This window comes from Monodelphis domestica, chromosome 2, assembly GCF_027887165.1.
Source record: "Monodelphis domestica isolate mMonDom1 chromosome 2, mMonDom1.pri, whole genome shotgun sequence".
Classification (NCBI taxonomy): Eukaryota; Metazoa; Chordata; class Mammalia; order Didelphimorphia; family Didelphidae; genus Monodelphis; species Monodelphis domestica.
The window spans coordinates 159336561-159349741 of record NC_077228.1 but is presented as its reverse complement, the minus strand read 5'-3'; the positions used below and the strand labels follow the sequence as shown (position 1 = coordinate 159349741).

The window sequence follows — 13181 nt, the reverse complement described above, 5'->3', positions numbered from 1 at the left end:
TGTTTGAAATTGACAATAAAAAAAATAAAAAAAGAATAATGAATACAACGCATGTGCATAAAGCCAGCACCAGCGTCTCATACAAAGACCTACCCATATCACACAAGTTAAAAGACAAGCTCAATTTTTCATAGAGATACAAACATAGGCTGAGGGATAGAATGTCATATACTATTATTGTCAAGCTCCATCTTTAGCCAAAGGAATTCAAGCACAGAGAACACCACTAAAAAAGAGGCATATGAAAGCATGGGAATAACCATTGTTGAAGGAATTGAAGAGATACAGGCACATGAATGCATTGGTATTTAGAGCTGTAAAATTGTATAAGCATTTTGGAAATCAATTTAAAATGCACAAAAAGTGGCTACAAAGGCTTCAAATCCTTTGATACAGAGATCTCTGCTAAGTATATACTCCGAGAAGGCCAATGAAAAAATGCAAGGTCCCCTATAAGACAGAATATTCACAGCAGCACTTTTTGTGACAGCAAAAAACTGGAAACCAAGTAGAAGCTCAATATCTGGAGAACAGTTAAATAATGGAACATACTGCCAAGCAGTAGGGGAAAATGAGCATGACAAATACAGAGAAGTACTGAAAGACATACATGAAAATTAATGCCTAATGAAATAAGCAAAGCCAAAAAAACAAAATGGAAATAAAAAAATCAAAATGAAATGTTGCAAAATTATAAAGAATAAGCATGTCCACAGGAAAGAGATATCCAAAGACACCTCATCCTGTTCATTTGCAGAAGTTCAGTACACAGGCATGACATGTCCCTCCACCCTTTTTCTTCATCATTTCTTTATTTTGGGAAAAAAATCATTTTTCTAATAGATAACTCCCTGGGAGTAGTGAAGAAGAGGGATACAAAGCAAATCTAGGTAGTTAAAATAAAAGATATTTTTTAAAGTATTTTTTTAAAGACATAGGACCTAGCAGATGAAAGACAGATAACACACATATTAGTAGGAAAGGTGGAAAGTCTCTGTAAGCAATTTTCTTACTCTCCTCTCTTTTCAATTTTGTTGATATTTTTTATATTTCTACCACCTTCACTTCTGCATATTCTACTCGGCTAGTCTTATAATAAATTCAGCCTCAGACATTTTACTAGCTATGTGACCCAGGGCAAAACATTTGTTTGATTCAGTTTTCTCATCTGTAAAATGGGAATAATAATAGCACCAAGTTCCCAGGGTTGTGTGACAATCAGATGAGATAATATCCATAAAAATGCTTATCACAGTGCCTGCCATCAATTGATGCTTCTCAGCCCTCTTCTCTTCCCAAGCCAAGTTGATTTTGTTCAACAAAGCCTTACAATCTTATCTAGTAAAAATTATCTTATCTTTTGTGATCATTTCTATCCCTTCTTTTTCTAAGAACTCTCCTGAAGCCCAGAATTATTAAAAAAAAAACTAATCGAAATTTATTCTATTTCTTTCCAAAATGTTTTATGCTTTAATCTCTCACATTTAGGTTACATATCCATTTTGAGCTTATTTCTATTTGGGAAGTAAGGTGTTAAGCAAAATTATCAGACACTTTCCAGTTTTCACATAAATTCTTATCAATGCCTCTTCCTCCCTTTCAAAAAGTTAAAAAAAAAATAAATTTTTTTTCCTGATAAACTTTCCCCAAATTTGAAAATACAAGTCAATTCTCTGTACATGGATAAGGAATTTTTTTATACATGGTCCTCTAGCAATGTGGGTCAGCACCTTCTGTGCAATCTATATAACACACAATCTTTTTTTTTTTTTAAGAATATTTTTCCATGGTTAAAAATGAATCATTGTTCAAAACCTACTTCCATGTTATTCATATTTGCAATAGTGATCCTTTAACATCAAAACCCTAATCATATTCTTCTTGCTCTGGATGTGGATAGTGTTCTTTCTCTTACATTCCTCTGAATTGTCCTGGGTCATTGCATTGCTACTACTAGAGAAGTCCATTATATTCAATTGTGCCACAGTGTATTAGTCTCTGGGTACAATGTTCTACTGGTTCTGCTCCTTTCACTCTGCATCAATTCCTGGAGGTCTTTCCAATTCACATGGAATTCCTCCAGTTCATTATTCCTTTCAACACAATAATTTCCATCACCATCAGATACCACAATTTATTCAGCCATCCTTCAATTGACGGACCCACCTCCAATTGATGGCTTCATTTGACCTCCAAAGCAAGTCTTTTCCCCAAGCTCTTGGTGTTAAAAATAAACAAGTAAACCATCAGTCAGGCTATTTTTATTCCCAAAATAGAGACAGGATTAAATGGAGTAGATGGGATTTAATAGAAAAGGCAGGCCACCATCTACACTTAAGAGTTTTATAAAAAATTGTGGACTATGGCCTCCACATATGACAGCTAATAGACATTCTGACAAATGAGGAAGTGAGGCAGAGCAAGAAATGGATTGAGACTATTTCAAGAGTAACTATTAGGTATGAGCACCATGCTGGATATCCTAAATTATATTAATGGGTATGGAGGCCCTTTTTTCACTTGGCCCACCAATGTGGGGTAAGCATAGCAAGGGACTTCCTTATCACTCTTCCCATAAGACTTATAGAATGAAGATGTATCTTGCAAAGAAGTAGAAGCAACTTTATCCCATTCCCATCCCTTAATGGAGTCTCATAAAAATCGGCAATAAGAAGATTAGGTACAACTCAAAAAAGAAGACACTGGAGGAGGATCAGGCTAGGTTTAGCTACCAGCACATTGTCATTTATCCTGTATCAAATTTACTGACCTTGATGAGAAGTAAATTCCACTACTGTACCATTTGGAGAGGTGTCTGCTATGGTACAGACATAAAAAACAATTACATTGGTGGGCCTGGGTTCAAATCTGGCCTCAGATATTTCCTAGCTGTGAGACCCTGGACAAGTCACAACCCTAAGAGCCTAGCCCTTACCCCTGAGGACTGATATTTAGTACTGACTCTAAGACAGAGGAGGAGGGGTTGGGGGGGGGGGAGGGGGGAGAGAGACTAGTCCTATCTTTGTTTTCATAGATTGAGCTCATTTAGTTCCATAGTAAACTTGTATACTTTAAACTGACAGTCCCTACATCTGAGGGTGTACCATAGGAGGCAGCTTCCATAATGAATCAGAGCGGCGCTCAGTGTGTAAAAGCTGGGTCAAACTCTGTCTCAGACAACAGAGGTGGGAAGTTGAGCAAGTCACATGACCTCCTGAAGAGCCTGTGGATTGGAGGCTGATGGGGCTTGGAGGGCAAGGCATGGGGATGGGGTCTCAGGAGATAAGGCACAATGGCAGCAGGGCCTGGCTGCCTCTTGTAATAATGATAATAATGAAAGTGTTAATAAGGAGGATACTGTTATGTATACTTTGTTAGATGTTTACAAAGTATTCAGTTCTCCTTGAAGGAAAGCCAAAGAGTGAACTTCCCTCCACTGGGCACAGTGCACAAACTGCCTTGGAGACTCTTATGTTCGAATGGAGTATGATAAGCCCAAGGATGACCACTAAAAACCTTCTGCTTAAAAATACTTTGATTGAATTTCTGACAGACTGAGCAAAGCTTATTGGCAACTATGCTGAACCCTGGAGTGATTCATACTCTTTTGATGCTAGCGATCACTGCCTATGAACCAAAATGACCCTTGTTGTGAACTGCTTGGCAGATGTAAGACTAAAATGATTTTGGAAGTATTGGTTTTACCATTGAAGACAACCAGATCCCATTTTCTTTTCTGGCTCCAAAATTTTGCTTCTACTTTTGAATCTTTATGTCATTATGTCGCAAATTCAGGCCTGCCTTGCTCTCAGCTTTGGGAGTCCTCAGCCAGGTGGGGTAGCGAAGGTGGAAATGAGTGATGGAAGACAGCTACGTGGGTGTCACCTTGGGGCCAAGCTTTGTATGGAACTGCTTCCCCTAGGCCCTGGGTTGATTTATTTTTATACCCAAAGGCAGGGATCCCCAAACTACAGTCCATGGGCCACATGTAGCCCCCCTGAGGCCATGTATCCGGCCCCCACCACACTTCCAGAAGGGGCACCTCTTTTATTGGTGGTCAGTGAGAGGAGCACTGTATGTGGCGGCGCCACAAAGCAAGGCATCACTCACAAAAGTACTATTTCCAGTGACTTAATCCTTTGCGTGACGCTTTGTTCTGAGAGTAACTGAACAAGAACAGGGAGCCATGCAAAAGAGTATGTGGCTGCACAATGGAAGACATCAGCATGGTGAGCAGTGATCTGAGGGAGGGGATTCCACACTGTGTATACTTTTGCCCAGTATAGTGGTGGCGGTGATGGGCCTGTGCAAAGTGTGACAGGCCCATCACAGCCAGCACTGCGGTCTCTGCTATCCCAGACAGCGGTATACAGATTTGTTCATAGTTTTTTTTTTTTTAATAGTCCAGCCCTCCAACAGTCTAAGGGACAGTGAACTGGCCCCGTGTAAAAAATTTGGGGACTCCTGCCCAAAGGATTACATATTTTTTGGCACACGGCTACATTATTCAACATACATGTTCAAATGCAGATAACTGGATGAGTGACACATTAACTTTTAACAAATCATCTGATTAACATTCTGTGAAGACAATCAAAGGGGTAATAGAAACACAATTCAATTTAATATTAGACTAATCATTTTTCAGAGTTTCATTGGGGAGTTTCCAAGATGGATTTTTTGGTAAATTGAGTCAATGAGGCATGATGTACTAAGGCATGGTATACAAGCCTCTCCCTATGATGACTGATGTGTTGGCTTAGGAGAATATGTTCTGTGTATAGGATTGGGGAATTCTAAGCACACCTTTTGTTATAAGTTATATACCTAAGCAGAAGTTAACCCAAGACAGTCTTTTGGGTTTGGTTTGTATGACCTTTTGGTGGTATTCTGGGGGGATAATGTGCAAGTATTTTGCTCTTATATTATTTTTCCTAAAGCTGGGGAAAGCACAATAATCATAACAATTTTAATAATAAAGATGTTGGCGAGATAAGTCACACGAGGGGAGGGGGAAGAACTGAGTGGGTGCCTCCATCCTGCCAAGGAGCCACTTTGTGACCTCCTGGCCTCCACATGTGACCATGTCAAGACATCTTGGCTTGACAGCCCCTAGCATAAGCTTTTTCCAGATCTATTGGTTCTGAAACAAGAGATTCATAATGCAAATTGGAGCATTCTGAGCCATATAATGTGCAGCCATATCTGCTCTGCTATTTCCTCATGCTATAAGGTCTTGCGCCTTAAAGTATGCACTCTGCAGTGAATCACTGCCAATTCCTTTGGTAACTGTAGAGTTGACAGTAATTCCCGATTTCTGCATGAGCTGTTTCCCACTAGATTTATAAAACCTCTTTGCTTCCAGAGCAGGCCTGTGGCGTGACAAATTCCAAATACAAATTTGGAATCTGTAAAGATATTAACACACTTATTTTCAGCTAGCTCACATGCATGTTTTAATGCAATTAATTCTGCCCCCTGAGCATGCAGGTTTCTGGGTAGTGAAGCAAACCATAGAGTTTCAAATTCACTTACTACTGCAGCCCCCATGAATCTAATTCTATTATGCATGTAAGATGAACCATCGGTGAATAGAATCAGTTCAGGATTGTCAAGGGGTTTAATCTGACAGATTTTGCCTAGGTCTCTCTGCTAACTGCACTACAGTCTCACAGTCATGCAATGGCTCTCCCTGTACTGGTAAATCAGGAAATAATGTAGCTGGATTTAAAATATTACATCTTTTGAGTGTTACTTTGTCATTCCCCAAGAGAACTATTTTATATTCAGCAATATGTTGGTCTGAGAATGCCTGTGCCCTATATTTTAGCAAAATAATTTCAACTTCCTGAGAGCAATAAATCATAAGTGGACAATCTAATACCAAATCTGCAGATTTTGTAACAAGCAATGCAGCTATTTCAACCCCTCTTAAGCATGGAACTATGCCTGCAGCTATGGGATCAAGTTTGCCAAAATAATATGCTATAGGACACTAGTTTGGCCCTAAAGTCTGTGCTACCAACCCTGAAGCTACTCCCTTTCACTTGTGGACAAAAAGCATGAATGGCTTTGAGTAATTTGGAATACCAAGAGCAGGAGCCTATAATATGGCTTCCTTTAGTTTTGCAATTACTTGCAAATGATCTGCACATAACTTTAATGGCTCAGACTCTGCCTCTTTTGTCAAAGCTGTCAGTGACTTCATGAGTTCCTCATAATTTGGTATCCACTACCTGTAAAAACCTGTGGTCCCTAAAATGGCTCTGAGGTGCCTTTTGGTCTTAGGGGCACTCAGTTTCTGTACGTTTGTACTCTCTTTTGGGAAATGCTTCTGGACCCCTCATACAGCACAAACTCAAGGTACTCAGCTCAAGGAAGACACCACTTCAGTTTGGCTTTTGATATCTTTCATCCCCTCTTGCACAATTCACATTAAAAATAATTACCGTCCCTCTCACACAATTTTGCAAATGGAGAAGCTAGAAGAAGGTCATCTACAAAATGTATAAGCTTGCTGTCTTTAAAATGAATATTTTTTAGATCTTTATTTGAGATTTAGGAAAATAAGGAGGGACTTTCGCAGATCCCCTGGGTCAAACAAGTCCAGGAATAAGTATTCCCTTGCCAAGTAAATGCAAATATCTTTGGTGAGTTCTTGTGTATGGGTATAGAGAAGAAAGCAGAACATAAATCAACCACAATAAAATATTTTGCATTAAGATGATCATTGTAGGACTTGGTACAACTGGGTGAAACTTTATTACATGGTCATTAATAACTCTCAGATCTTGGACAAATCTATAAGTTACTCTCCCATTTTCATCTGGCTTGGGTTTTTTCACTGGTAGAACAGGTCTGAAAGGCATGGGACTATCATTCCTTGCTGCAATAATGACTCAATCATGGGGGTGATACCAGCCACAGCCTCTTTACTGAATGGATACTTTGCTATGCATGATGGAGGACCTCCCTTTGTGACCACTCTAACAAGTGTAGCTGATTTTAATAATCCCACATCTGTAAAATGTGAAGTCCATAGTTTTTGTGGGATATCGTCTGGTATAGGAGAGATATTACCTCCTTCTCCCTCTGCTTCTACTGTATCCAAAAATATTACAGTAAAAAGACTCAGGGATTCTTCTGGAATTTGTAAAGATATATTTAGTAGGTGTACATTGTATATTAGTCCTCAATTTACACAGAAGACCACTAAATCCATTGGTAATTCGGCATTAGGAGAAAGGAATGTTCTACACTTAGAGGTCCTAGGGAAATTATTCTTAGTTTTAGCTTCTTGACTCTCTGTGGTTTTCCGATCACACCCACTACTTCCATAGTACCCACTGATTTGCACTCCTCATGTGATCTCTGCAAGACTGATTTGGCAGCACCAGGGTCCAAAAGGCAATCATAATACTCTTTCCCTACTTTTACAGTCACAAGGGGTTCTATGCTGAAATAATATAGTTTATTTTAAGATAAGGGAAGGAAGGGAAGGGATCTGGGATGATCTATCTAAATAAACCTCCCAACAAATCTTGTTGGTAACTGTAGAGAGATGATATCTATACTGTCAGTTACCTCTCTACCTAAAAGTACCAGTTCCTACAACAAATCCCCCTTGGATGGTGATAGAAGTAGTCAGGCTGGAAGATAAGCAGGAACAGGGCTCAAAGAGAAGATCTCACTGACAGATGGTATTTTTGGTGTCTTCAGCATCTCTGTAGAAATATCTCTCAGCATCAACAGGATCCACAGGAACAGGTAGTTGGTAGATGGATCACAAGGAAAGCCACAGGGGAGAGAATATCTAGTTCACTAGGTCCACCCTAGAAGACTAGACCAAAAACTCAACCTTCTGCTTCCCTGTTAGTAAAAGCCACAGCCTTGTCACTTCTCCAGAGTTCTGGAACCTTCCTGCTTCTGTCTTTGCAGGATCTCCTGCTTCTGCCTTTTCCTTATAATAATACAAGGGGTCAAAGATCTTAACTATCATTTTAAATTCTTTTACTACTCCCATAGGCTCTTCCTCAAATTTAGGAATTCTCTTTTTTATTGCATCACGGTCCAGTGGGCTTTGCCAGATTCCCATATCTAATGAAACCAGGGGTACCTCTCTCAAAGGGAACATATGTGCAGGATTATTTTCTAAAGTTTCTGTTTCTAATTGGAGCTTAGTTGGTACATTAGGTTTTTCTTGTACTGTTATTTTTGCCTTAGTTAATTCTTGGTATTGTGCCTCCTTCTGGTCTAGCTTAGTTTTCACATATTGTAATTCTAACTTCATTTCATTCTTTTCAATATTAGTCTTATTAATTCTGTTCCATCTCTTAAGTGCTATCAGAGCTTCTGTCATCATGTAAAGACAAGGCCAGGATCAGAATCAGTAGTGGTGTATATATCACTTGTTGTACTGTCATAGACAGTACTGGCTTTAGTATTTCAAAACCAATTGAATTATATATGAATTCTGGCATAGTATGAGGAAAAAATTAGGTAGGAAAGCTAGCTGCCACACCAATTGCAATATCTTGTTTTGTTTTGTTTTTTATTAATAAAAACCCTTACCTTCCATCTTGGAATAAGTATTGGTTTCAAGGCAGACGAGTGGTAAGGGCTAGGCAATGGAAATCAAGTGACTTGCCCAGGGTCACACAGCTAGGAAGTGTCAGAGGCCAGATTTGAACCCTGGACCTCCCATCTCTGGCCCTGGCTCTCAATCCACTGAGCTACCTCACTGCCCCTGCAACATCTTGTTCTTATTTGATACACAAGGCTTAAAACAGTAGAAAGCCTGTGTTTTAAAGTAGCTTGTTAAATTAACAGTAGCTGGGCTACAAGGCCACTGTTACAAAATAGTGCCCTCTGCTGCCTTTCTCATTAAACTGCAGCTATTTGAGTTCCAGCAACTAATGGACCCCTGCTGTGAGGCAGAATTCTAACAGACCAAGTAATGGCAGTTGGCCTTTAAAAACTCAAATTTTTTTGAAGTTCTTGTCCCAAAACTCACTAAAAATGTAATAATGATAATAATGAAAGTGTTAATAATAATACTGTTGTGTATACTTTGTTAGATGTTTGCCAAGTATTCAGTTCTCCTCCTTGAAGGAAAGCCCAAGAATGAACTTGCCTTGGAGACTTATATATAAAATCTATTTATTTTTATTATATATTTGAATATAAGGATTAATAACAGGATACCTTAATTCTAAGGAAACTAGATTCTCCACCCACTTTCCTTTCACTTCACTGTGAAATATTTCTTCATCTTGGGATTTACCCAAGCTACTCTTCCGAATTCCTTATCAATAACTAACCCCAAACCCACTATCTAACTAGGCTAACTAAATCCTAATCAAAGTAAATTTATTTATATTAAGGTTGTCTCCAAATAGGCAAAGCCAGTGAGCCAAAATATCAGAGGCTCACTGACCAGAGTATGACTCTGATGTGAAACTCAGAGTCCAGGCAAGCAGGTCTTCTGGCCTTTCTCCTTTTACACAAAAGTTTTCACAGCAGCAGGTATACACCAGTCTTCTTCCAGATATTTTTCCACTGTGAGGAAAGGACAAACCCTCAAGATATTTCAAGGGTTTCTCTTTCTTTCCTGTAACAAGCAGGACTACAGTCAGAGAGAGAGAGAGCAGTGCTGGCTAATCCCATAGAAGTCAGGGATTAACTGCCTCCATTCTACCTGCCCTTTCCCCTTCAAAATTCCAAGCCTTACACAAAAAATTCTTTCTTGCCTCAGTCATTCTCCAGTCTCTGGGGAAGCCTTGCAAAATTTCTTATCTTATCAAAAATTATCAATATATTCCAAATTTCCTTTCTATACTCTCCAGGATCCAAGACCTAATCAGCAGGTACCTCTGACAAAGGCAAGGCTATTGTTCAACTTTTGGGTGACTGTGATTCTTCATGTTTACAACCTCCTAAAAAGTGAGTTCATGTGTGGAGAGTTCAACAATGATAGGCATTAGAGCCCTTGTCTAGGCAAATGGTTTATAAAAACTGTTTGCTAAAGATTCAATTCTGATAAGACTTCTATGAAAAAAAAATTCTGGCAAGGTCCCTGCCTGCCTAGAAGTGTTTTTATTCTCATATGATAACATGTGATTAAGTGCTCAATTAAAGTTCTCACTAAGTTATAGACATTTTAAAGAAGGGAAAAAAATCAATGTAAAAAACCAATGCAACCAAGATTAAGGAAAGCAGAAAACTAGAAAAAAAATGTACAGCAAGTTTCTCTGATAAAAGCCTCATTTCTCAAATATATAGAGAACTGGATTAATTTTTTAAGAATATAAGTCATTCCTCAATCGAGAAATGGTCAAAGGATATAAACAGGCAGTTTTCAGATGAAGATATCAAAGCTATCTATAGTGATATTTTAAAAATGCCTAAATCATTATTGATTAGAGAAATGCAAATTAAAATAACTCTGAGGTACCACCTTACACTGATCAGATTGACTAATATAACAGTAAGGGGAAATGGCAAACGTTGGAGAGAACATGGCATGCTGCTATAAGTGCATATCTGTGCATACCATTTGATCCAGCAATACCTGTATTTGGTATGTATCCCAAAGAAAAAGGACCTTCCTGAACAAAAAAAAATTTATAGCAGCTTTCTGTTGTAGCAAAGGATTGGAAATTGTTCGTTAACTGGAGAATATATGAACAAGTTGTAGGATATGATTGTAATAGAATACTATTATACGATAAGAAATGATGAACAGGATGATTTCAGAACAAGTTGGAAAGACTTACATGAACTGATGCAGAGTGAAGTGCAGAACTATGGGATCACTGTACACAGTGACAGCAATATTGTAAGGATAATCAACTGTGAAAGATTTAGATATTCTCAGCTACATAGACAATTCTGAAGGATTTATAATGAAAAATGCTTTTCATCTCCTGAGAAAGAACTGATGGAATATGACTGCAGATTGAAGCATATTATTTTTCACTTTGTTTTATATATGTGTTGTGTGTCTGTGTGTGTGTGTATGTGTGTGTGTGTGTGTGTGTTTGCTTTTTGTTTTATATAAGTCTTCTTTCACAGCATGACCAAAATGGAAATGTTTTCCATGATCACACATATAACCTAGGTCAAATTGCTTACCATCTCGGGGAGTGAGGATGGAAAGAAAGGGAGGAGAAAATTTGAATATCAAAATTTTAGAAAACATTATGTTAAAATTATTATGACATGTAATGGGGGTAAAATATTATTTTTAAAAATTAATGTCAGTCAGAAATGTTAAGAGATTTATGAATCACCTAAAATTTTGAGCTGGGTTCTGAAAGAAGGGTAAGATTTAGTTAAAGTGAAGCAAAGGAGAAACACTGAAAATTTCTAGGCAGTTAAATGGTATAGTGGTAGCATTTTACAACTACTAATCAAGTAAAGGAAGAAGACAAGCAAAACAATGACCAAATGGGTGGAAGAATGAGGGAGGGTAAGAGACTGGAGCTTCTTATCTCAAACTAGAAATACAGAAGCCACTCAGTAAGATATTTAGTCCCATTACTGGTAGGCAAGGAAGCTTTGAAATGCTCCATTTCCAACCTAGGCTGAATGACTCTTCTTTCAGGCAGTCTGGTAACCCTCTAGGGCAGTGATGGCAAACCTTTTAGAGACTGAGTGCCCAAACTATGACCCTCAAGTCGCATGTGAGCCCCAGACTTAACCCCAGACAGGGAAGGGAGGAAGTGCTCCCATTAGGCTGGTGGGCATAGGGGCAGGTCATGTGAGAAATGACCTCAGGTACATGGATGGGGTTAAGGGAGCAGCCTCCTCCAGCATGTTCTGGCATGCATGACAGAGGTTCACCAATCCAGCTCTAGAGGCTCATAATTGTAAAAATAGACTTGAATTCAGGACTTCAATCCCCCTCCACTTCCCCAGAATGCCTTCTAATCTCACTGAATTCTCACCTGGGCCAAGAGCAAGATGGGGTATTTAAACCTGGTTGTGAATAGGCTCAGGCTCTTTTGGACTTCCGTTTTGGAGCAGACGCGTCTCTTTCATGATGTGAGGTTATCTTGTCTAGGCCTCTCTGGCCTAGGCATGTGCTTTCTTATTCTGTATTTTCTTTAATCCTTAACCTTTAATAAACCTCATAAAATATAGTACTCCTTGAAGAGAGAAACTAATTTCTACCTGCCTCAGTTTCCCCCAAAATTTAATCTTTACATAATATTGGTGCAGGATATAGTGTACATACCAGATCAGCTTTACCACTAATATAACTAAGAATGCCTTATCTCACAGACTACACTAACCTCAGCTTTCTCAACTATCAGAGATTACAAGCAAGTGCTATAACACACCTGGATCCTGGATCGACTTGAAATAAGCAATGCTGAAGCTATTAACTAGGCAAAAGGCAGAGGGTACAGAAAGAAAGGAAAAGGAGGAATACTTATGTGGCTCAACATACAGAGAGGCCCAGAGATGGGAGACCTTGGTTCAAATCTGGCCTTAGACACTTCCTAGCTGTATGATCCTGGGCAGTCACTTCAACCCCAGTGCCTAGCCCTTACTACTCTTGTGTCTTAGAAATCATACCAACACAGAATGTAAGGGTTTAAAAAGAAAAGAAGAGAAAGGAAAAGAAAAGAAATTAAGAATGGAATGGTTTCAGAAAAGTCTAGGAAGACTTTCTGAATTGATACAGAGTGAAATGGACAGAACCAGGAGAACAATTTACACAATAACAGCAGTATTGTAAAGACAATCAACTACAAAAGACTTAATAATTCTGATCAACACAATGACCCACCACAATCTCAAAGGTCTCATGATTAAACATGAATCCACTTCCATAGAGAACTGTTGGACTCAAGAGTATAGATGGAAGCATATTTTTCCCCTCTAAGAAAAATGAGACAGAGAAAAGTCCCATATGTAACAAAATATTTATATGTACTTTTATGGTTGAAAAAAAAAACCTGGAAACAAAGTGGATGCCATCAATTGAAGAATAGATGAACAAACCAGAGTATGCTTATTATTTTCTCCTCTTCTTATAATATGGCTAATAAGAAAGTTTGTTTTATACAACTTCATATTTGAAATGAGATTTCTATTTCTTGTCTTCTTAATTAGCAAGGAAGGATGTGGGAAGAGGAAAATTCCTGAACTGAAAACAAATAAAAATGAAAAAA

General features: G+C 38.5%; 1 protein-coding gene and 1 pseudogene across 1 annotated transcript in view; one reads left to right on the top strand and one right to left on the bottom strand.

The window, feature by feature from the left end:
* Positions 1–13181, bottom strand: part of EGLN1 (egl-9 family hypoxia inducible factor 1) — a 73304-nt gene that overhangs the window by 37674 nt on the left and 22449 nt on the right. The gene's annotated exons all lie outside the window — the stretch shown is intronic.
* On the top strand, positions 2532–2769 carry LOC130457594 (60S ribosomal protein L39-like; annotated as a pseudogene).